Genomic DNA, 25,487 nt, shown 5'->3' with positions numbered 1-25,487 from the left:
CTACTATTGTTTTTGTCTTATACTGTTACATAGTGTTAAATTCTCTCAAAAAATTAAAATGGGTTTTCTTCCTCAATTTGCCCGGCTTTATGAAATAATTAGTAAAGTTTCATATTGATGATTAGGGTAAGAGCAGCTCACAATAATAGGAAATCATCCATAGGTAACATTTTCCAACCATTTTTCCTTACTCTCCTCCCCACTGTTTATCTCAAATCATGGTGCTGATCACACATTCAATTACAAGTTGTTCAATGATGCATATCACTTCCTTACAGAGTAGTATCAGCAAACGTTTCCCTCAAAACCCCTGAAAATTTACTAAGAAAAGGACATTAACAACAGTGCTGGAAGAAGGCTAATGAAACTCTGAATCTACTCTCTTTATCAGCCTGACTTCTCCTCTGTGCACACTGGACACCTCTTCCTCCACAGACTCTTGTGATGGTTATAAAACAGAAAAGTTGCGAACAGATGTCAAAATAGCTATCAAATAGTTTATTTGATCAAAATAAAACCACTCTCCATTCAAACTTTTACCCTTCAGGGTGTTCAGGTACTTATAACAAGTGTCTAGCCTATAATTTTTCAAACTCCTCTAAGCCACCAGAACATCACTTTCATCTGGAAAGCATCTTGAGCCACAATTGTGAGTCCTGATGGTGTTTAAATGAACATTACAGGTACTTTGTGAACTCACAAGCTATAGAAATCGATGGGTATCTTGCATAGAGAGTCCTACAATTGATTTTTCCAGGAGAGAGTCAATTTGTAACTTTAGGAGAGACATAGACACCAGGGAGGTTGAAAGCATGCTGAAGGTTTAAAAAAAACAACACTGGCATGTGGAAATTGCTGCACTGGATGAGGTGGTATCTCAAAGAAATAGAGTCTAGATTGATGATGTTTTTTAGGAGTGGCTAAAGGGAAAAAGTTGAAACATTCTAGGCAGCTCCTGTGGCATTCCGGGCTTAGAGAAGGAGAGCTCTCCAAGGTACACAGGCAAGGTGCTTAATAGGGTCCCTGAGGGTCTTGAAATTAAATATATACTAAGGATAAAGATATCCAGTAGATGCATTCTCTCTGGCTTTTAAAGTTGTCTGAAATTACGAAAAAAATTATGTATTTCATACTTGAAATTTGCCAAAAGAATAGATCCCAAGTGTTCTCACCACCACCACCAACAAAAAATGTAACTATGTAAGGTGACAGAATGTTAATTAGCTTGATTGTGGTCATCATTTCATAATGCATACATATATCATGACATCATGTTGTAAACTTTAAATAGGTGCAATGTTATAGTCAAAAAAAGACAATTATTGCAAAAAAGAGAGAGATAATTATCTAAATTGAATCCATTCATTCAATAAAGGAGTCTAAGTATCATTCAATGCTCAGCACTTTTCTAGGCACTGTGGGTGACAGCAAGGGGGTGTGCCATCCACAAGGGCTACAGTCGCTTAGAGGAAGGGGGGAAAGGCTTTAGATAAATCACAAACAAACCGATCCACCCAAAACCCACTGATTGACAATAACCTTTCCATGTAACTAAAGAATCTCATTCTCAAAACAACTATGATGTTATCCCTTCTTCTAAGTGTTTCTTTACCTCCTCCTTACTTTTTCTACTTCCCACAAGTTCATAATAGTGGTACTTTAGTCAAGAAATAAATAATACAAAGACTAAACAATCTTATAAAATTATACCTACTTTTATTCTAAATGCTTCTAACAATGATGAGAGAGAATTCATAAATATCAAACAAACCTTTGAATTCTTGGGAGTAGAGGAAAGAGGGTAAAAATGGAATTTCAGGGGTCATAGAGCCACACTGCAAGATCATCACTGTGAATATTAAAAGGTTGTTTTGATAAGTTAAAAATCCCCAAACCCACACGCCTCAGAAAAATAATACTAAAAAAGCTATTATGGAAAAAAACCCTTCTCTTTTGTATTGGATAATTTTTAGCTTTACGTATAGAATGGTGCTTTAAAAGGAAGTTTATACCCATCATCCTATGGGACTTTATTTGACCTTGTTTAGTTTTGCTTTGTATGATTAACTTCTAAAACTAATTTAGAGATCCCTCTTTCCCTAATGACTGGGATTGAAGGCACACAGAGATGTTGGAAAGATTCACCTAATCCAAAATCAATCAATGTGTACCAGTTATAGGGAAGGCAGTTTGAAATGGCTAGAATTTTAAGTTAGAACATACTACATACCATACCAAATGATGCTGTTCACATTAACTGCTTAGGAAAGGTATACGCGTGCGGAAAGCTGCACTTACTGTAGTGCATGAATCTGGCCTCAAGTTTGAGGTTTACTAGTATTCCAAGAACAATAGAAGCTGATGGCTTTCAGGGCTTTGATTTCAGAGCAGCATTCTTTTAAAAACAAACATCGTTTTCTCACGTAGGAAATACATGTGGTGTACTCAATACTGCTGATTCCACAACTCATTGACCAGTATTATTAGAATTTCAAAAGAGCTCAACTGATCAGATTTTGAAATGGATTTGAGACGGATTTCCAAAAGCTGAAGGTGCATACGAGATCATTTTCAATTGCTTACCTTCAATCGGACGCATTTCTGCCTCTCATACCTACTCCATAGAGATGAACAGAAGGATACCATTGAGATTTAATTAAACAAAATGATATCACATTTTACAAATAAGTCTGATATGATGAAAAACTTGGAGCAGATAAAAGGCAGTGGATAAAGATAGAAACTCCAGGAATCTACCATACAACACACTTTAGAGTACAGCCTGAAATATGGCTTCGGATACTCACCAGTGAAAAGATTACAAGTGGACAGATTGACACTATCAACACTGTCAGCACCGTCACAGCTAAAAACTTCATCATCTGATTCCTGCACAGAGCAGCAGGGTGAAGAGCCGTCAATTTCTTCCAACTTCCCCTTTAAAATTCCACTCATAGCTGCAGCGCTGTCACATGTACCTGTAACAGGAACGGGAACAACAGAGCGTTGAAACATTTGACCACTGCATGGTCCAAGTCTCCAAATCGGTTTTTGAGGCTGCAATTTTTTGACCCACATCGACCACATCATCATATCCATGCAGAAATTATTCTTTCCGTAACGTTTGAAAGCACTGAAAACAATTCTACCCTGATGCATTGTTATTTGCATTCTCTCTTTTGACTAAGGTATTTTATATGAAAAAATCAAATTTAAGAATGTGGAATCAGAGTACTACAAAGGAAGTATGGTTCAGTGTTTTGAAACGTCAAAACAGGAGTCAATTACACTTATTTGATTTGTTCTAGTAAATCGTGTACTGTCATTGACAGAGCCAGAGTTCAGAACAAAACAGATCACTCACTTGCATGCTGTCATACCCAGAGCATACTGATTAGGGCATGTCTATCTTGCTTGGGATTTCTTTTTTTCTCAGGTACAAAGGCATCTACTTTCCTGGGGCTCTTTGTCCATCAAAAATCAAATTGGTTGCTAGGAATGACTATACCTGCAGAATTCAGATGCCTTATCATGTTTCCAGTCAATTCAGCATAGCTACAGGGAATATTTGAGTCCTATGCCAACGAAGCTGGCTGAATAGATCATATGCAGGGTAAACCACAGTCTCTAAATCTTTTACTGGATAAAATATTAATTTGAGTCTCCTTACTCTCTGTATCAAGATGGCTAGTGAAAGACAGTCAGAGGTAGCCGGGTGCATTTAAAAATTGTGTTAATGCCAATTTAGACAAGTCAGTAAACCTCTGAGAATAATAATTTCTTCATAGTTACAGAGTAAGTTTAAGATGATCAGTGGCTGCAAACACAAATCCCGCCAGTGGCAGGGAACCTCGGTGAGTAAAGAGGGTCAGATGTAATAAAATCATGAAGTCACCTCAGTCCTCTTTTTTGTCTACTGTTGTTTGTAACAAAGGTATCAAGAAATGTTCCTCTTCCCTACTGAGACAGGGAAACTAAGAGAATCCATGAAAAACTACTTTTTTTGTTGTTGTTCCTTTTCCTGCTTTTATTCTTGCTAAGACTTCTATCTACACCTTATACATGCCTTATAGAACAGATAATGTATGTCCTACTTACAAAGGTCAAGGAGTTAATAATTTCTTTGGAGTCTTCCAGCATGATAGATAACATCTAAGGAGTGACTGGGCAGGGTTGTCCAAGACCACTGACTCACTAAGACACGTGGCTCCGGGGCATAAGTCACTCATGGAGGATATCTCACTAGTTTTTGTTCCCAATGCCTGAGAAGACATGTGTACCCGACTACAATCCTCAGTAAAGACCCCAGACCGCAAGCAAAGATGAGACTCACTCTCCTTTCCAAGTCTCCTGATGCTCTGTCCATATCTACACTCTCTTTACATCTTCAATAAACTCTGATCTCTCTTCCTCTTGGCTCACATTGGATTTCTATCTTGTGCAAAGCCATGGGCCCTCTTGGCTCATTCTGAGGGGCCCCTCTGGATTTTCAGACCTGGCTAGTTTGCATCACTATGATAGCATAGGCACCCTAATAAATGGTCTCACAGCCAAGGAGAGAGCCAGTAGTGAGTAGTATAAACTGTGGTGAAGTAGAGATGCACACGCAGGCCAATGGGGGCAGCTGCTACTCAGGGGGCAGCTGCTACTCAGGTCGATGTCATTTCCTCACGCTTTCCCAGTTTCAGCTGCTCTAAAACCTGGCCAACACCCCCATTTGCATTCAGAAGCAGTCCTTCGCACCATTAGGTTTTACGTTCCCCATCCCCCTTTCCCTTATTAATCTTGTTTATAAAATTAAAGGAGCAATTTTTAGATTACATTGTAATTTAGAGCCCAACTTGGACTTTGGCTCTACAATAAGGACAAAGGATGGTCAGATATGTGACTCCAAAGGGTTAACAGACAAAGAAATCAAAACCTTTCTTTTCCAATCACCCAGCACAATACCCGAAATGCCTTTGCTAGAAAATATCAGCTGGAGGAACAAACTGATTTTATAAGACGCTGCACAATATATGCTACCAAGGAAAGGTAATATGTTAAGCCATTATACCTCAGGATGGCACTCCTATCTATGCCTTTTGGTAATACAGAACAAGTCTAACTAGAGTGACTTTCTCAAAAAGGTAGTGACCTTGGGTCCCTGTGCCTCTCACTGACCTCGTAGTCTCCTTCTGTTGCAGTAGTGACATTTCCTTGGGATGTACTTGTTCCAAGTCCTGCTCACTGGCTTCCTCTGTTTCTGTATTTTTCTGATTCCTCATATCCCCAGCTGGCACAGGCTTTGGCTTTGACAGATCTGCTTCTACTTCATTGTATCCTGTAAGTCTCAACTCTGAATACTAATTGACTCATTCTTTCCATTATACCTAAATGCTAATTGTTGAGAAAGTGAATCTGAGTGCCCTCATTTAGTCATTCACGCCATTCTATAGAAATGAGATTTTTTTGGGGTGCACTGGGTGGCTTAGTCAGTTAAACAGCCAACTCTTGACTTCGGTTCAGGTCATGTTCTCACAGTTCATGGGTTTGAGACCCACATCAGACTCTGCACTGACAGTACGCAGCCTGCTTGGGATTCTCTCTCTCCCTCTCTGCCTCTCCCTCGTTCGTGCTCTTGCTCTCGCTGTCAAAAATAAACTTAAAAAAAACAAGAAATGAGATTCGTTTCCTTTGTGCCCTTAGTTTAGAGGTTAATTATTTATCTAGTAAACATCTGTTGAGCTTCTATCAGGAACTAGTGACTATCTTATCATTAAAATGATAAAGTAACAATACAGGAAAAAAATTCTTTTCTCTAATGGTGTTTCTTTACTGGGTGTTGTTGGAGAAAGGAGTAGACACATAATAAACAGATAAACAAATTAAATATATACTGTGTCATATGGAGATCAATGTTATGGAGAAAAATAAACAGTTAAGTGATATAGTGATTACAAGGTTGGCCAATTGAGAACATTTCATTTTTAATTGATTGGAGAGCTAATGTCACAGTGGGGAAGCAGCAATGAAGAAGCGGAGGTGATAAGGAGGCCAGCCATTTTGACATGCAGTGGAAAAGCAGTCCAGGCCAAAAAAATGGTGTGTGCCCAGGGCTTGGGCTGGGCGCAGTCGGCAATCAGGTTAGACAGGTATTGGGGCTAGATTGCGTAGCACCTTTGAGGGCTTCAGCTATTACTCTACATATGATGGAGGCCACCACAGGGCTTAAGTCATGGAGTGACAAGATCGGACTTATATTTTTAAAGGTGTACTCATTAGCCTGTTATTTTGTAAGAAAACACAGCTCCATGGTAGAGGAAGAGCATGGGAAAAGGGAAAGGTCTGAAATTAAGGAACACACCTAGAGAGGACTTAGTGACTCAGATGAACAGGTAAAGTCAGAAAACCTGACCAGTCAGAGGGCTGGAAAGGTCATAGTTTCTTTTGGGGGGGAGGGAAGAATTTAGAAAAAAGTTAGAAGGGGAGGGGAGTCAAAGTGCTTCCCAAAATAAAATGATTACTTAATTTTTTCCCTATAACTACCTCTGTCTCTAGATTTACCAATTATTTTATGACAGGTTTATTTATCTTCCAGGTTTCAAATAGGACCAACTCAGATACATTGGTCCCACTTTGTGACGTTGTTTGTAAGCGTTCATTTATTACAAAAAGGAATATTTCTTTTAGTTTGGCAGAGAAGATGGAATAAGTCGATGATTACCAATATGCATGGGAAAACGGAGACAAAAAGTTAATAACTATTTTATTCACCATCCTCTCTAAAGCTGCTTATTCAAAATTTTTAAAAAGTCAAACATACAACCACTACCTGCTACCTCAGGGATTATAGGACTCTGGCTCTGTTTGAAAGTCAGGCAGGCTCCAGCTAAAAATGTCACTTGGTGACCTAATATAACCATTCATTATTTGGTTGAGGTGACTCTCTTATCTTCAAGTGACTTACAGAGGTTTTAGAAGAATTGCAGAAAAGCTCCTAAAGACTAAAAGCTGTTGATGGATTTTTTTTAATGTTGATATACTCTATTAGTTACAGGAAACTATATGGAAATTTTTCCTTAACTGATATGAAATCTATATAAAAAATTGTGTGGATCATATTTATGCTTCTAGTCCTCTTGGCCCTGAAGAGTCTTGGACAAAATCATTAAAGAGAGATCGGATCAGATGACTAGATAGCTGAGGAAGCACAAAGAAAGGGTGGGGAAAATGTCCCAAAGCACAACAGACCCTTTTTGAGAGAGATTTCATCCTACAGATTGTGTTTGCCAATCCGATTCCACTGGAGTGTGCTCTGTTGTAGTACTAAAACTGCAATGCTACAATTATTACCATGACAACAGATGATGCAGGAGAAACTACATTGTGAGAGATGAAGATCCACACCGCACCCCCCCCCCCACCCCATTCAGATCTCTGTAGTAAGAGGTGGGAAGGAAGACCAAAGAAAAGTTATTGTGTGTGTCCTTGGATGAGTTTTTCCATCCACATAGTTAAGTGGAAGCAGTCCTAAACAATATCAAGTCACCCCATGACACAGAATGCTGTTTTAAGGGTATATGGCTGGCTGGAAGAAATGTTAGCAAACAGGAACGTATGGATGACTTAATTTACATTTTCAAGCATCAAAAAGATTATGCTACTTCTTGTGTATTTGTTAGAAGTCAAAAGTTTCATAATTCTACTTCAGGGTCCCCTAAAAAAATGATCTTGAGTTTCCTAGGTCCAAAAAAATAAAGTTTTCTTAGTCTTCTTTCTTTCTCTTTCTTTCTTTCTTTCTTTCTTTCTTTCTTTCTTTCTTTCTTTCTTTTCTTTCTTTTTTTATTTCTTTCTTTCCTTCTTTCTTTTTTTCTGTCTTTCTCTCTCTCTTTCTCCCTCTCTCACTCTTTCTTTCTTTTTTTCTTTCTTTCTCTCTCTCTTTCTCCCTCTCTCTTTCTTTCTTTTTTTCTTTCTTTCTTTTTGATCTACCTAATGGAATACTATACTATTACTTATCCTGCATCTAATAATTCCTTTTGAGAAGTACATAAAATAATATAACATTCTTAATACTGCTTCTAATATGAAAATAGTTATTTGTATATCCGTCAAATGCTCAGATTTCGAATCAAAATATTTACATTTTAATACTTTTATATAAACCCAGACATGCAAAAGGCAAGAGATGATGAGTAATTAAGAGAAGAAAATTGTAAGTTATTAATTCTTATGTTAAATTTATGATGTAATAAGAAGTAACTGAGCCAAGAAAGATCACTAAAAGAATGTAAAGGAAAATATAATTTGCCAATTTGAGGTCAGAACTACTATGAGTGATGGGTACATCGATCTACAAATGGAAATTATTTTTTTTAAATAATAGATTAGAACTTATATGGATCTCCCCTAAAAACTTAAATATTTGTTTTTATTAGGCAAGTTTTACAGAACAAAATACCCAAGGTTGATTTTTTTTTGATTAGGTAATTATAATACCAGACAGCACAAATATCTAAATAGTAAACTTCCATAACCACACAAATGTGTTTTTATATTCTTTTTATTTCCCCTACAATAAAGATACTTACTATAGAGCTAGGATACAACCGTGGGCTCAGGTTGATTACCAAAAACTAGAACAGGAGTGGGACAGATAGTTGGACCTAGGGATGGAAGCAGAATAAAAATGAAAGCATGGTCCTGGGAACATGGACAGAAAGTAGGGCAAGTGAATAGAGTCTGAGAAGGATACAGGGAAATCCCCAAAGGAGAAATGGACAATTAAGGGACTTGAGAGATCTGAGCATTGATTTTTATCAAGGATTTAGTTGCAGAGAACAAGAGGTAGTGGGAACTACCCCGGGTTATAGAGTCTGGAGAAATGCTAGTTCCAAAGATTATGGAATTTGGTACCTCCCCCTTTGGGTTGAGAGGGAACTGGGAAGAATTTCTTTAATCTGAATTCGTGGTGATAATCTGGATCCTCAATTAAAAACACATCTGTTACTTTGAAATTAAGATCTGAGAGGCTGGAGCTGGAAAAAGCTTAGGAGAAAAAAGCAATCTGTGTGTTGTTACTGTTAACCACTAATTTGCCTTCAGGTACAGGGAAACAGTGAAATGTACTGCAGAGGATTTACATTAGGCTAATCATTTAAATTTCCAGAGGATATTTTTAAAAACTGAGAGTCCTAGGAACCATTAGGAATCATGGTATGATGAAACGAGGGAAGCCCGTTGCTTTAAAATTTGGTGTCACCATTTCCTAAATAGGAATTTTTCAGCAAGTTACTTAATTTCTGTGAGCCAACATTTTCCCACCTGTAAAGCAGGGTTAGTAGCTGTTGTGTAGTGTTAGAATGTGCCCTATATGTGCTTTCCTAATATTTGTTAACTTCTATATCCTCCATTGCTATGTATTATGTATTGCAGATGTCTTTCATTATAGCTGAAACAAAACCAAAGCCCTTCTCTAAAATCTTTGCTGAGAGGGTAATTTAGCCAGTTTAATATAAAGCAGGGTGATACATCAGGAATGAAGGACTAGACCATACTATTTGCATTTTGAGTCATTGAATGAATGTCGACAGCACAGACGCACGCGCGCGCGCGCGCACACACACACACACACACAAAATTGAGAGGAGAGGATGCTAAGTCTTCTCTTGAGGATGCTCTTGTGGTTCTGATAGTTGGGCATGGCCAGACACTGTCAGGGTGGTCCATTCCTCATCAAGTGACCCTGTCTTGCCAAAAGCCTAATTCACACTCTAGGAAGGATGCTGGGTCTCCCCAAGAAGTCTCTAGAAGCCTAGTCTTACCTACAACAATCTGAGGAGACTGGTCAGGGTATATTCCCTCCCTTGTCAAGTGACCATGTCTTGCCAAAAGGTCACTTAAAACTCCAGGAAAGAGTATGAGTTGAGTAACACCATATATACACTTTTGTAACCTATAATTTCTCCACTTATAATATGAGGATGTTCCTTCTCATTCAATATTTTTCAAGAACTGTGTGTTTTTGTTTTATTTTATTTTTATTTTTGTGCTTCAGGCTACATAGCATTTCATTTAATACCTATGTCATAATAGTTAACTAAAACTCTAAAGGAAGGTGCTTGGTTTCCTTTTAAGTGTCTATTTTTTTTTAATTTTTTTTTTAATGTTAATTTATTTTTGAGACAGAGAGAGACACAGCATGAGCAGGGAAGGGGCAGAGAGAGAGGGAGACACAGAATGTGAAGCAGGCTCCAGGCTCTGAGCTGTCAGCACAGAGCCCGACGCGGGGCTCGAACTCACGAACTGTGAGATCATGACCTGAGCCGAAGTTGGATGCTTAACCGACTGAGCCACCCAGGCGCCCCAAGTGTCTATTATTATAAATCAAGTACAATTAACATTTCTTTCACATACCTTTGTGTATATCTCTGATTATATCTTTAGGATAAAGTCCTGGAAGTGGAAGTCCTGAGCTTTCAATACACATTGCCAAATCACCTGGCAGAAAGGTTCTACCAGTTTGTTTCTTTAATGGTGCGTTGGGATATCATTTTACCACACCATTGCCATAACTGTGGCATTGCTATTTTTAAAAATTTCTGTGAGTTTTTCAGATGCTCCTTAAGAATAAGAGCTCAAACCTTTAGTGTTTACCACATGCCAGGCACTATTTTAGCATTTTACATATGTATTACACTGGATTCTAAGGTGGCATCTCTATTCCCCTAGTGTGCACGCCTTGTATACCCCCAGGATTGCAAATATGGGGAGATATCACTCCTGTGACTATGTTCACATTATAAGGTAAAGGGATTTTGCATATGTAATTAAGGTTCCATATCAGTGACCTGATAAGAGATTATCTAGGTGGGCCTGACCTGATCACATGAATCCTTTAAATCTAGAGGTGAGAAATTAAGGTGAGAAGGAGTCAAAGCAAGAGATTCTCTGTAGCTGATTTGAAGACAGGGGTCCTGTGACATAGATTGTGTGCAGCCTCTAGGAGCTGGGAGCAGCTTCAGCCACAGCAAGCAGAAAACAGGGAAACAGTCCTATAACCACAAGAAGCTGAATTCTGCCAAAAAGAATGAGCTGGGAGGTAGATTCCCCACCGCCCCCTGCCCCCCCAATTACCAGACAAGAACGCAGCCAAACTGACACCTTGGTTTCCACAGAGTGAGATCCTAAGCAAAGAACTCAGCCACACAGTGCAGGGCTTCTGACCTATATTCTAATAAATGGGCATGGTTTTAAGTTGCTAAATTTGTGGTAATTTGTTACACAGCAACAAAAAATTAATACAATATATATAATCTCATTTAATCTTCCTTGCACACATATGAAATAGGCATTATTATTAACATTTTCCAAAGAAAAACTAAAGCATAGAGAAAGGAGGTGACTAGGCAAAGGTTGGAGAGCTAATTAGTCGTAGAAGCAGCACTCAAACTTAGGCATTGGACACTTGGGCACCATATTTTTCATTACCATACTCTTTCTGGTCTGTTGATGGCATCTTACTGCTTGAAATTGGTTTTCCCCAAATATCTGTGTGAGTTAGAACTACCTTTTTCCATTTCTTCCCATTTTCAATGGGTTTCTGTGTGTTTGTGTTGTGCGTATTTGTCTAAGTTACTTAACATTCTTTTTCCCAGTAAAGTATATACATTGTTTGTGTTTACAGACATTTTATTATAGCTATAAGAAGCACACTCTGGTTTGTGATTTTTGGTATTTTTACATTACCTTTAGAGAAGAAATTGGTCATGAACACTTTAGACACCTAAGTGCCTTCTTAGAATTTAAATCAGAATTCTTTGAGATTTCTTCATAATTGTCCTATTTTTTCTTGATTAATAAATTGCTTTTCTTTTAAATAAATAGATCATAATAATGTTGTCGAGTCCTTAGTTGGTGCCAGAAACTAAATTCTGTGAATGTGTTACTTATTTGCATTTATAATGATTCTGATACACGTATTATTGTTTCCTTGTTATCACTGAGCAACATGAAGCTTAGAATGTACATTTCTTATGTATATTGGACATAATGCTCCTTTGTGACAGTAAATATTTTGAAACATCAGTACACATACTACTTTGTAAAAAATTTAAACACAAGGCATAGGTGGAAAAAAGAATATAAAATTTGAATACATTACTTTTATGAAGAATATGTAATTCATGGAGTACTTTTAGAAGTATTTTTGTATTGGAAAACTGGAACTATTCTCATATTGAAAAAATTATTAAAATATATACCATATTTTAGCCTTCAAGTTAGAGATTCTTGAAGAGATTATAGACGTACATCTGTCTTAAAAATGATTAATGTAGCATATACCAAACTTGATCCATAACATTTTAGTGGATGAAGTTTTGTGTTGGAAAGGGAATTTATGATCAAATAAGTCTTAAAAATTCTTATACTCTTTTTGGAGAACCTCACTGCGCATTAATAAAGGCTATCCAGAAATTGGTATTGTTTAAATTTTGTCCAGATTCTTACAAATTTATGTAAGCATAGAATATTGGGAGGGGCACCTGGGTGGTGGCTCCGTCAGTTGAGCATCTGACTTCAGCTCAGGTCACAATGTTGCCGTTCGTGGGTTCAAGCTCCACGTGGAGCTCTGCACTGATAGTGTGCAGCCTGCTTGGGATTCTCTGTCTCCCTCTCTCTCTGCCCCTCCCCCACTTGTACATTCTCTTTCTGTCAAAATAAAGAAGTACACTTAGAAGAAAAGAATATTTTTTCATGGAATATTCAGTAACTCAGAACTTCGAAAAATGCCTTACTGGTTTGATATTTTGAAAGTCCTATCATTGCTATTCATTAATGATTCTAGGATTTGTTTTCACAATTATGAAAACATAGAAAAACACCATCTCATACAATACTAACTTAACTAGCTGATGTCCAATGATTTCATTTCAGTTAATATGGAAAAGTGGAAAAACTTGCCAATCTAGCGGAATTGTGTGGGTTTTTTAATCCTTTAAATGAAGAATAATACTTAGGAAGCCATTAAAAACCCTGGGTATTATTTGGCTCCATTCTTCCATTCCTGACTTCTATTCAGCTTGTAAACAGAAAAGGATGACTAACAATAACATTAATAACTAAAATTACACACAATTCCATACTATGTTCCAAATTCTGTAGTGAAGTGTTCAGTATACGTCTATCAATCTTTACAGCATCACCCAGGTTGACAACTGAATTTCACAGAAAGGGAAACAGAGGCTCAGATAGCTTAAGTCAGTTGCCCAAATTACAGAGGCAATAAGATGGTATAGCTCAGAGCTGAACTACAGTCTGCCTGACTGCAAAGCCCACTATGCATCCCATCAATTATTATGCTGTACTACCTAAAAAAAAAATAATAATAGGCAAGCCAAAGTTAAAATACCCCATTAGCTCAAAGTATGCATTTCTGGAAACAGGCATGCTGACTGGCTGATTAAATCACTTACTTAGAGCATAAACATGTACACCACAGTATAGTTCCCACATAAATGTGCACAGTAATGGTATATTAGGAATCACTCTTTCTCTTCAGACTCCCAGACATCACATCAGAGCATAACATTCTTTTTTTTCCTTTTGGTCAGTTCTACCTGGCTGTGGTAGACTGTGGGACTTCCATTGGTGCTATATTATCTGCCTACCTTTACCTTGAGACATATTAAAATGGATATATGAACTCTCAGCATGCAACCTTGATTTCTTGGTAGCTGATTCAGGATTGTCATTTGCCAAGCATTATGGCTTACAATTGTTCACCAGAACACAATATAAATGCAGAAAAGTACGCCCAGAGCACAAGAAAAATATTGCTGAACAACTTAACTCAAGAGAGTGAAGAATAATTGACTAAGAGTATATGTATGAGAGCACTCAGATTGCAATAAAATGCATATTACTACATTTTCTTACACAGATATTATTTAATGCTTTTATATTAATACAAATATAATTATGTTAAAATTAATTATGCTATAATTAATGTTAATTTACAACTAATCCATTCATTTAATAAGTGATAATCTCTCTGTGTGTGTATCAAAACACAGCAACGGTATAATGAAACAGCACAGTGCAGGGAGTCAAGAGATGTGACGTATATGCAGATGAAATCTCTTGTCAAAGTAGGAGAGCTCAAAGGAGTTTGTACAAATATGTAATTTTGCATGGCTTAACAACATTTACGTGACATGGACGTTGTTACATTGAAAAGCATTAACAGAGCAGCACCTGGAAAGAAGGAACTGCCTCAGAATGGAAGGGGCCTCTGTCACTGGGAGAGTATAAGACAAGGGCAAGATGACTATCTGACACAATTATTCTTATTCAACCAGCAAACAACCGATTATACTATTGTTTATACTAGATGTTGTCGACAAAGGACACGCCTGCCACCAAGAATTATAGTTAACATAGTTGAATGAAAGCTCATAGAGAAGTCAAAAAAGTGCCTGTCACGACCACACTGAGAAGCTGGGGCAGGAAGGGTGGGACAAGCCTGAGGTAATTCTGGGCTGTTTTTATTGACTCTGCACGTAAGTTGTATGGAGATTTCTGAATATAGAAGGTTAAAATGGCAGTCCCCAAGCTCAGTTTCCCATGTGACACTGAGCCCTAGAGGACTTTGGTGCACAGCACAGGAGAGTTCACTTGGGACCCCTTGCTGATTTAGTTACCATATTGGGCAAACAATCTAAAACTTGAAGTATGAGTTTTACGAGCTACCAGAAAGGAATTTGGAGAAAGCAAAAGAATAATTTTTTGTATAATGTTTGAAAATCTTTTCTCGAGTGTTTCTGGCTTAATATGCTGACAGCATCACACCCAGTATCACCTGGGTAATGACTGATGACAGATATTGATTTTCCTCGGCTGGCCTAACGCGGGATAGGAAAGGAAATCTTTGTAAATGCATTCAGGAGTCCTGTTTGGGAAATTATTTGTTTCATTCATTAAATATATTGTGATATATCCACAACATGACAGCAACCAACTGTATCAACAGTTACTAGAAAACAAAACTAAGACTCATTTTTTACCCTGACAGCAAGCTCACAAGAAGTCAAGGAGACTATGAGGGTAAGTCAAAGACATAAGTAAAAGGATACCAGAGGCAGTTCTAAAGTGGAGAGTTCTGTGCAACTGTAAAACTCTGGCCACACCATGCTTTTTTGCCCTCTTCCAAAGTCCTCCTAAAAGCATCCTTTTATTGCATCCAGTATTTAATGCATTATATCCAATATTGAATACAAACACATAGTGATTAGCTGTTGTTATTTTGCATAAGCAAATGCTCAGTTTCTTACTAAAAAATCACCATGGGAATCCCTCTCTGTGCCTTTCTTTCTAGATAGGTAAAATGAACAATCCAGGAAGAAACCATCTCTAGAAGCCAGTCCCATGTTTCTAGGGTAACAGAAGACTAAAATGTTCAAAGGGAATACATGAAAATCAATAAGTATTTGCTAAAGGACTTCATAGTCAATATTCTTTGAAGATACAAAAAATTGGCATAATTACTACTTTTCCCTGGTAGTTGGTGGTTTTTGTACAAATGGGCATGCGAATCAGGAGAAACATAGAAATGTGTGTGCACTGGGGCGCCTGGGTGGCCCAGTTGGTTAAGCACCCCACTCTTGATTTAGGCTCAGGTCATGGTCTCATGGTTCATGGGCAGAGCCTGCTTGGGATTCTCGGTCTCCCTCTTTCTCTGCCCCTCTCCCCACTCTCTTTCTCAAAAATAAACATTTTTTTGAAACCAATTTGACAATAAACTTCATATATTGAAAAAATAAACAAACATTTTTTTAAACATAAAAAGAAAAAAGAAATATGTGTATCACCTTTTGTTGTTGTATTAGAAGATAGTGTGTTAAGCTCTTGATCTGACTAAAAGTACAAAGACTTTGGAAATAAATCACGTAAATTCTATTCACTTCTTAGCCGTGAGATTAGCAAGAATAGCAAGGTTGCACTCCTGTCAAGTGGTTTTCTGGCTAAAATATTATTCTTAGAATTAGGATTGACATTTATCAAGGTCCTCAACTGAATACTTAAAAAGTTATGTTGAGTCTGTATTCTCAGAGTATGCACATTCAGCAATTTTGGGGTCAAACTATTTAGTCTATTATAACAGCTGAGATCTGAACAATTGGGAAATCAAATGATCTGACAACTGATTCATCAAGTCTGTGAAACATCCAACTGTGATCATTAACTGGAGAATCAAATCCATTTCCTGCTTTTTGATTTACAAAGTGGTAATTAAAGAGTAATGATGCTGTTTGGGACCAACCCCCTTTCTATACCTATATAAGCCCTATCTTATACTATCAAGTATTAAATATGTACTAAGTCAAAAATAACTTCTGATCAATAACATTTTTGAATTATGGCCTACCAGAGTACAAATGCTAAGGCAATTTTTCATTTGCTTGAATTACCTGGGTACATAGCACAATCTGAACATTGTGAAACCAGACCCAAGCTTTCTTACCCCAGTGTAATTTCCATTTCTTTTAAATCCCATCCTTCCATTCCCAGCAGTGTGGGGTTATTTGCCAAACTAGCATATTTCCATTATGGTTGTAAAGTTGTCTGCCTACATACATTATAGGGGAAGCTATTAATATTTCATTTTCCTGAATACATTTTGTGAGACTTAAGAGACCCATGTAAACTTACCTACGAATCTGGCAAGCTACTTTTAGCAAATAAAGAACCATCGAGCAGTAAAGAGGCATTACTAACAAACTGTATTTTAAAATCATCTGCAGCCGAGAGTCAGCCTGTACAATGCATTATTCTCAGGAACCTGACACACACTTAATTTTGATCGTGCCTAAAATAAGGGTTATTTGCCCAGGTTGCATAATCCATCTGATTTGTTAGTGTGTTCTTTAATGTCATCTGTCTTTATGCTGAAAGAGCTGCCATTGAAGTGCTTTGCTCATGTTAATTGATGAAAACTAAGTGCTTCCCATCACCCTAACTCTTTTTGAAAAATAATGTTCTGACATACCAAATTAATTTAAGTAATGTATTGGCTAGATATTAAATATATTAAAATATAGTTTAAGCATGTGGCACTTTATTTGCTACATCGCTAACAATAAATCTAAAAGACTGAGGTTAATAATGGAAATAAACTATTATATGTCAAAAACATTTAAATGAGAGGGAAAAGAGAGTTAGGAATCTCACCTGAATTATAACAGAATAATAGGAGAGATAGAAAAGCTTTATGATGATTTTTCTCTCTCACCAATTAGCTGAGAGAAAAAAATTTATAATGAAAATATTTGTATTTATATATTTATTTCTGAAAATGTTTTAATTTAGGAAATTGCTTAGGGTGAAATATGATGATAGTTGTGTTTTTATTTCTTATTTTTAAAAAAGGCACACAGAATGAAATTTTATTTCCAAATACAGCAAAAGTCTTCAAATAAAACAAAAAGAATATATTTCTATTTATAATAATTCCTTTTAAATTTCAAATACATTATGTTAATAATATTAAAACAGCTGTAGGTTGTTGTATCTATTTTGTATATATTAGATTTTGTATATATTAGATTACAAAGGTAAGGAAATGACAGCATTAGAGTAACAGTATGGACATTAAGTTTAAAAATGTCCTAATCTGTCAAAATATGAATTTAATCCTGTTCACTATCCATAGCCTGAACATTTATCTCAAGCTTTTCTTTTTATGATTAAAATGACTGATGCATTAAAATATGTTTCTTAATTTTATTGTCTCATTCAGTGTGCTACTAACCAGTACGAACATGAAGAGAAAAAGGAAAGTATTATGCAAAGGGAACACACAACATAGAACATAGAAAGAACTATATTTGAATCTTAAAAACGCTCTAAAGGAAAAACAAATGGTCTTGCTTTTGCCATTTCTCACAGAACAGCCTTACATGGTTTTCATTTGCCTTGTTTCATCCTTCACTTGGACAGGAAGCCCTTAACTGTTTTCTTTCATGCTTTTTTTTTCCTCTCCTGCCTCCACTCCAGCAAGCGCGCGCGCGCGCGCACACACCCCCAACACACACCCGCCTCCCCGCCCCCGCCCCTCTTTTTCGTGTAGTCTCTGCAGTGAAAGCTACCATAGTTATCTCATGGAGTCGTCGCATGCAGACGCCTCATGCAGACGTCTGCCAGTGGATGATAGGAAATGCTGATTGAGAAAGGGTTTATCTACTTTTCATCCAAAATATGTGAGCCATTAAGGAAATTATAAAAAGCAGTAACAATATACTCTGGTTTTATTCAGAACCTTTCCCTTAGCGATTATTAAAAGGATGATATTTTTAGCCAAAGAAAGCAAAATGCATCTGCAGCAGCTGGTTTCCAAGGAAACAGAATAATTTAAAACCATGTGGAACTCTGCTCTCTAATTTTCATCAATTCCCCTTCATTCCTGGAGGTAGCTTTACTCAGAATTTATAATTTCCAAAAAATATAACTGCCTTGATTTATTTTTTTCTAACACGTTTTGGGAGGTGACTGTCCGGTCTCACAGATCACCTTAAATTACAACCTAGGAATAGATTAATTTCTACCTTCATTTTGTTTTAAAAACCAAGATCAGAAGATTCCATCAATAATTAGAAACATGGCAACATCACAGTACCTTATAATGATGTTTGAAATCCAGAAATAGTTCAAAACAAACCAGGCAAGTGTATTTGCTTGGGTCAATATGACATAAGTGTGTGAACATACTATCAGCTTTATTTAGTACGTTTAGGAAATTTAAGATAGTTCTCCATTCATTTAGGTAATCTTTCCTAATATTCAGTAATTTTTCTCCCTCTCCTTTTTTTTTAATTTTGCAAGAACTGTTATGTTTTTGTCTTTCACTCAAAAACAAAATCCATTCTCAAATGAAAACAAAAAGCAAAAACAAGATAAAGAAATTCTTAGATATTATATATATTCATCCCTATTAGTTTGTGATTCAAAGGAAGTATTTAAAAATATTTGAATGCATCATTTACACCAGTGAAAGACTTTTATTTTATTATAATCAACAAGTATTAATTGTCCATGTGCCCAAGTCAGTAGTAATATTTCTTAAAAACTCAGTTTTAATGAGGTTCCCCCTCCCTTAATTGACCCATATTTATGAATTAAAATAACTATAAAATTAAATGACTTGTAGTAAAATTATTTTTCTTCTTTTTACTGTAAGTGTGTCATTTAGTCTACATATTTAGAACTCTAGCTTATTTTCCCTAAGGGAAAATAAAAGGCAATATTAAGAGATACAAGCAAATCTTAACTTCTGAGCTGTTAAAAAAAATGACTGCCCTAGTGATATCACCAACAATATAAATGCTGCAAAGGAACCCTTATCTAGATATATCTGATTGATAAATGAAACTGCCAATGAAATTTGCCTATTAAGATGCGATTTTTTTACAGAAATGCTTAATCCTTCAGAAACAGGTTTCTGAGCTTTTAAAATGAAAACGGCCCTATGCATGTTGATAAACAGAGTTGTTTATCACATAAGCTTACAATTTACTAAATAAAATGACACAACCACTCAAAATCACGAGATTTATCAAGAGGAGTAAGTTAAATAAAAGAGCTTAAAAGCACACAAATCATTCATTCTAAAGTAGTGCTTAAAGAGTCTACAACCTGCAAAAATTATTTTCCTAGACCACTTACTGTATTGTTAATATTGAAAGACACCACATGAAATTTTATGTCGTATATTCAGAGAAAACTCCATTTTCCCAGAACCTGTGGAATTTACCGGGCTGTCCTCATCCTTCCTTCCATTCCCAATCACATAAACTTGAATAAAGCAAAAAAGACACACGGTGACTCATTTTCTCTATTAATTTCGCTTCAATAACACTTTCCTGGAAAGTTATCCAGGGTTAAGACATGCCTCTGGGGTTTTTATCAGCTAGTGGTGTTGCAGAGAGAAGAAACAGCTCAGCCAAAGCTCCCTTAAACAATGAATGGGACACACTTTCGGGAAATGTCTGCAGAATAATGTTCGTATCATAAAATTGTCTCAATAGGCACTGAGAAGCATTCTAGTTTGAAGAAAAAGATTTTTTTTTTCCTTTTTTGCTCTTACCTGTAAATATGGTTTCTGTACTTCAGCTCCGTCAGAACAGACTGAAGAGTTCACGCCTCCCTCGTCGATCCATCAGGCAGCAGCCGACCAATAACAAAGCCAGATCCTGGCTTCTCAGGCTCCTGCTCCTGCTCTGCTTCCATCCCAGGTTTCCTCCCACCCCCACTCTCTTAGAGGGCAAATCTTTGCAGCTGGGAGAGAGGAAGGGAGTGGAGAAAAGGAATATGAAGAGGAAAGGAATAAAGAGATGAAAGATATTTCAAAGAATAGCTGCAAACTATTAAAAAATATATATATATCTGCGGATGAAGTCAGCCGAAGTAAAATGTCTTGCTTTGGACTTAGGAAAATAGGGTTAATCAGTGTCTCAACCACCTGAAATCAAAGCAAAAGACTCAGGATAAAACCTAGGTAAATTGCCTATCTTTTCAGCTCCCACTGATTTTTCTCTGGGGGGAAAAATGATCTCTTCGTTGTACATTTTGATATGTAGATAGAGGAGGTTGAGACTGAATATCGAGATAACATTATGCATATGTAGTTTGCAAAGAGATAAAATTAAAATGAATCAAGACCCTTTAGGCTGATATAAATGCAAATGTATTTGCATTTCAACCTCTGGCACTGTTTCCATTTAAAACCAGTTTCAGAGTCTAATCAGTATGAAAAACATATTTCATCCTGAGAATTAAAATATTTAAATATTGCAAAGTTATGTGGTTTGCATTACTTTAGATTCCTTAAAAGCTGACATCAATTTGCCTTTGTGAATAATGGAGCTTGTTAAAGATTAAAAAGGGATCAGCCACTTAGTTGCCTGTCTCAAAGTGACTAATTGAACTCCAATTTTATTCTCATAACCTTCGGCAAAATCATTTCACTTTTGAACTAAGAGCATGATGTGTATAAAAGGACAACCGAGGAAAGCATCAAGTTAGAATTCTTTCAGGCAACAAAGCAAATTCACCCACAGCCTTAAAGAGGTCAGGTTGGGACTAACAAAGAATTGAAACTCTACACAGATTTTATACAAGAGAATATAAACCAGGGTTCCTTAAGATAAAAAGTGTTATTGATTGAGCTTCTGCTAGGAAAGTTGGCCTGAAAAAGTTTACTTGGGGAGATATAAATTAAACAATAGATGTTTTCTCCACCTCGTGGTATGTATTGTCTACCTGAGATATTATAGGTTTTGGTATTCGATTTCTTAAATCAGTAATGTATCCTCACGGAAATAAGACCAGACGGAGGAAAAAGGAAAAGAAGTGGAAAGAAAGTATTCTTTATCTCTGAGAGTAACTGGCATGGGAACAAATCATTGGTAATCCAGAAATAATGGGTTGGGGGTACCGAAAGGGTTTGGGGTATCAGTCTTTTTAGCGGGGAGTGGCTGGTAACTTGACCCGAAACTGACTTTAGATAGAAGTGCACTGATTTCACTTTGTGTGTGCAGTTATTTCGAGTAGATTTGGGGGGATCTACTAGAAATAAAGAGAAGGTTACACTATACTTTATTCCCACCTAACACTACTCTACTGTGGAAAATGCGTTCAAAGCCTCTATGTTCCTATTGCTAGGAAATGCTGGAGGAATCCCTAAGGCAGCATTTTTTTAAAGTGAGGGCTGGGGGCTGTCTATGTCAGAATCATTGCTGAGAGCCTCATTCAAAAGGCGGAGCTGTGGGCCTCATTCCAGATTTAAGGAATCAGCATTTGAGGAATTTGTGACTCAGCATTTTTAGCAAACTCTCCCTGGGTGATTTTTATGCCAACTGTGCTGTAGGTAGCAATCCCCAGGAGTCAGGTATTCCTTGGACACAAACTCTAACCAGGTTTCATCATTATTTCAGAGGAAGAAAAAGAGGTTGGGTGGGGGAGGGAGGTTAATAAGTTTAGTCTGACATTTTGAATTTTTTGAATATCCAGATTGAAATATTAAGTAGCCAGCTGATATGATGGATAGGTCTGGAGTGTAGGTGTGATTTGGAAATCATCTAGGGCATGGGTAAAGAAAGCACTGAGAGTGGATGAGTGCCCTTACGTCAATGCTTCTCAAAATTGTGGCCCCAAACTCCTTTAACAGAATTAAAAATGCAGACTAATGGACTCCACCCCAAACCTACTGAATCAGAATCTCTGGAGTGAAGTTTAGGAAGCACCATTTCTAATAAATTTCCCGGCTAACATTCTTTGTGCACTGAAGTTTGAGAACCATCACCCTAGAAAGAGAAGTAGATGGAGAATGAAAGTCTGGGGTATACTTACGTTTAGGAACAGAGTAAGTGGAATGAAGAAAAGATTATGAGAAAAACAGCCAGGAGGAGAACCAAGAGAGTGGTCTAGCAAAATCCAAAGGAGTGAAGAATTTTTGGAAAGATGCCCTATCAAAGTGTAGGGTCTTTCTAGTGCCTTGCTATACAAAGTGCAGTTTAGGGGGTGCTATACAAAGTGCAGCACCTGGGTGTCTCAGTCGATTGAGTGTCCAACTCTTGCTTTTAGTTCAGGTCATAAACACAGTGTCATGGGATCAAGCCCTGTGTCGGGCTTCACACTGAGTGTGGAGCCTGCCTAAAATTCTCTCTCTCTCTCTCTCTCTCTCTGCTCCTCTCCCCAGTTTGCATGCTCTCTCTCTTTCTCTCAAGAAAAAAGAAACAAAAACAAAAAAACAAAGAACAAAGAACAACAAAAAAAAGACAAAAATCAAAACAAACAAACAAAAGTGCAGTTTACTGAAGTCACTTCAGGCATCCCCTGGAGTCCGTTTTCATGAAGAATCACAGGCCCCATCCAGGTAAATTGAATCAGAATCTTCATTTTAATAAGATCTCCAGAGGAGTGGTATGCACATTTAAGTTTTATTCTTTATTCATTTATTTTTTTGTCATTGAAATATATTTGACATATATGTTGTAAATTTAAGGTGTACAACATGTTAATTTGATACATTGTATGTAATATGATTGTCATTGTAGTGATCATTGGCACCTCTATCATGATACATGGTTATCCTTTCTTTTTAGTAGTTGGAATAATGAAGTTCTAGTCTCTTAGCAAGTTTGATGATTATAATACATAGCGTTGTCTATGTTGCACTATACGTTATGTCTCTAGGGCTTATTTACCATGTGTTGTACATTTGTACCCTTAAACAACATCTGTCCTCCCCCGCCACCCTCCCCCCCCCCACCCCCTGGTAACCACAATTTTCTCAGATTTTACAAGTTTGGCTTTTTTTTTTTTAAATTTTTTTTAACATTTTATTTATTTTTGAGACAGGGAGAGACAGAGCATGAACAGGGGAGGGTCAGAGAGAGGGAGACACAGAATCTGAAACAGGCTCCAGGCTCTGAGCTGTCAGCACAGAGCCCCACACGGGGCTCGAACTCACGGACCGTGAGATCATGACCTGAGCGGAAGTCGGCCGCTTAACCGACTGAGCCACCCAGGCACCCCATGGCTTTTTTTTTTTTTTGATTCCACATATAAGTAATACCACACAGTACTTGCCCTTCTCTGACTTGAGTTTTTAGCAGCACTGTCGTCTCCCATTGAATTTGACTTTTAGTTCTTGGTGGCATTGCAAGTAAGCAGTTTCAGTGGAGTGGTTGGGGCCAGAGGCAGATTGAAGTGGTTTTTAAGAATGAATGGGAGATAAAAAAAATGAAGACAAGTACAGTGCTTACACAACCAGAACAAGGATCTTCTGGCACACTGATCACCAGGCTGTCTCAATTCAAAGAAGCTGGATATGAACAGTGGCATAAAGTGCCCTAGCCTGCTGATGCACGTCTCTGCCTTGACCACTCCTCTGACAGAAGTGATAAGAGTAGCAGAGGCTGACGGTGAGAGAGGAGACACTTTCCTAAGGAATAGTGACAGTTGGACTCTTGATCACCACAGGAGCTCAGCTGCACATGGCCAAGAGCAAAGGTAACAGACCTTCCAAGACTAGTCTGTGTGACTTTCAAAATCCTTCATGACAAGGCGATATTACAAAATCTCTAAAGGTTAAATACCATTATTAAATAATTTAAGAATTCTTAAAAACCTGGAAAATAAAGATAACCCAAAGGAATAAAAGAATTGCCAGTCTTTAAGGAAGTCTCAGATTTAGAGTGGGTTGTAACAGGAAGGGACTTCAATATTTTATATATTAACAGGGAGAAGCTTCCTCCAGTTGAGCTGTAGAGCTAAGGCTTCAGGATAATACAAATGACCACTGAGGAAATAGATGAGGCTTGGCACTCCAAATGATTAAATGAAAATTATTCATGCTTAACTGGCTAAAGAGATTATCTTAATAGAACGTATATTTTTGAAAGTCAAGGAAGGACTTGCCAAGTGAATGGAATTGGGACCACCGTGAGGAGCCAAAGTCCAGAGGCACCCAAAATGACACCACCCAGAAGCAAAGAGACCTCTGCAAGGAACCAAACTGTCAGAGTTAAAAGACTTCAAATAAATGAAGTGTAAGCTGAAGGATCAATGGAACTATTTCACATCTCTGGTCTCATAAGCATGTGAAGTGTTAAAAAAGATATGTAGAAAATTATTTTTTTATTCCAACTTCACTGAGGAAGTCATAAAAGGATTTCTAAATTGCATTTTGAAACTGAGATTGAGAAATATCAAATTAAAAGATGTTAAATACTAAGACTCAAAAAAACAAAAGGGAGTACTAAGACCCCTTAGTAAACAGACCAGCAGGACTTCTTGGCAAACACCCAAATGTTTGTAAGAACTCAAGGATAAAATTTGGTGCAACTGGCCAAAGTATTTTGCATATCACTGTAAGTTGCCTGGGTGCCAGGAGACTAGTAGACCATCAAAATTTTCTACCCATGTGAGAAGACCATGATAACCATTGGACAGTAAGAGACGCTCAATGATATTTAATAAAATCACTTAGGGTTCAATAAACAACTTAATAAGAATCTCTTCATTAGTTGCTTGTAGAAGATTAATGACGTAATTCTAAAAGTATAAATTCACAAATATGTATTAAGCATGTTATGTGAAAAATACTGTTCTTGATATTAAAGCACTACCGTAAACAAAACCAAGACTCTGATTTTATGAAATCTCCATTCTAATGGAGGCAAATTATATCTCATATATACACATATGATCTATACTATAGAACTGGAGTGCTGAATCAAGCAATGTGTAGACACTCAAAATAAACAGCAGATGTACTTCCTACCCTTGAGATGCATCCCAGCAGAATGCATAACAGAGGTTATGGACTACAGCGATAACTAGAATAACTAGAGCAAACATGAGAATGTATGATTGTGAGAAAAAAAATGTGTCTTAAGATCTCTTGGTTAAAACGTTTAAAGAGTATAAATCTTTGGAGGGGTGCCTGG

The 25,487-nt window shown here is 37.1% G+C and overlaps 1 protein-coding gene across 1 annotated transcript in view; it reads right to left on the bottom strand.

The window, feature by feature from the left end:
* Positions 1-20,239, bottom strand: part of CSRNP3 (cysteine and serine rich nuclear protein 3) — a 210,654-nt gene extending 190,415 nt beyond the window's left edge. The window contains exons 1-2 of the mRNA XM_015081058.3: positions 20,120-20,239; positions 2,808-2,978 (exon numbers count right to left, since the gene is read on the bottom strand). The gene's annotated coding sequence lies outside the window, so the exon portion shown is untranslated. The remainder of the gene's footprint in view (positions 1-2,807; positions 2,979-20,119) is intronic.
* Positions 20,240-25,487: the final 5,248 nt, after the last annotated feature.

This window comes from Acinonyx jubatus, chromosome C1 (genome assembly GCF_027475565.1).
Source record: "Acinonyx jubatus isolate Ajub_Pintada_27869175 chromosome C1, VMU_Ajub_asm_v1.0, whole genome shotgun sequence".
In the NCBI taxonomy this organism is placed as follows: Eukaryota; Metazoa; Chordata; class Mammalia; order Carnivora; family Felidae; genus Acinonyx; species Acinonyx jubatus.
This window is presented reverse-complemented; position numbering and strand designations above follow the sequence as displayed.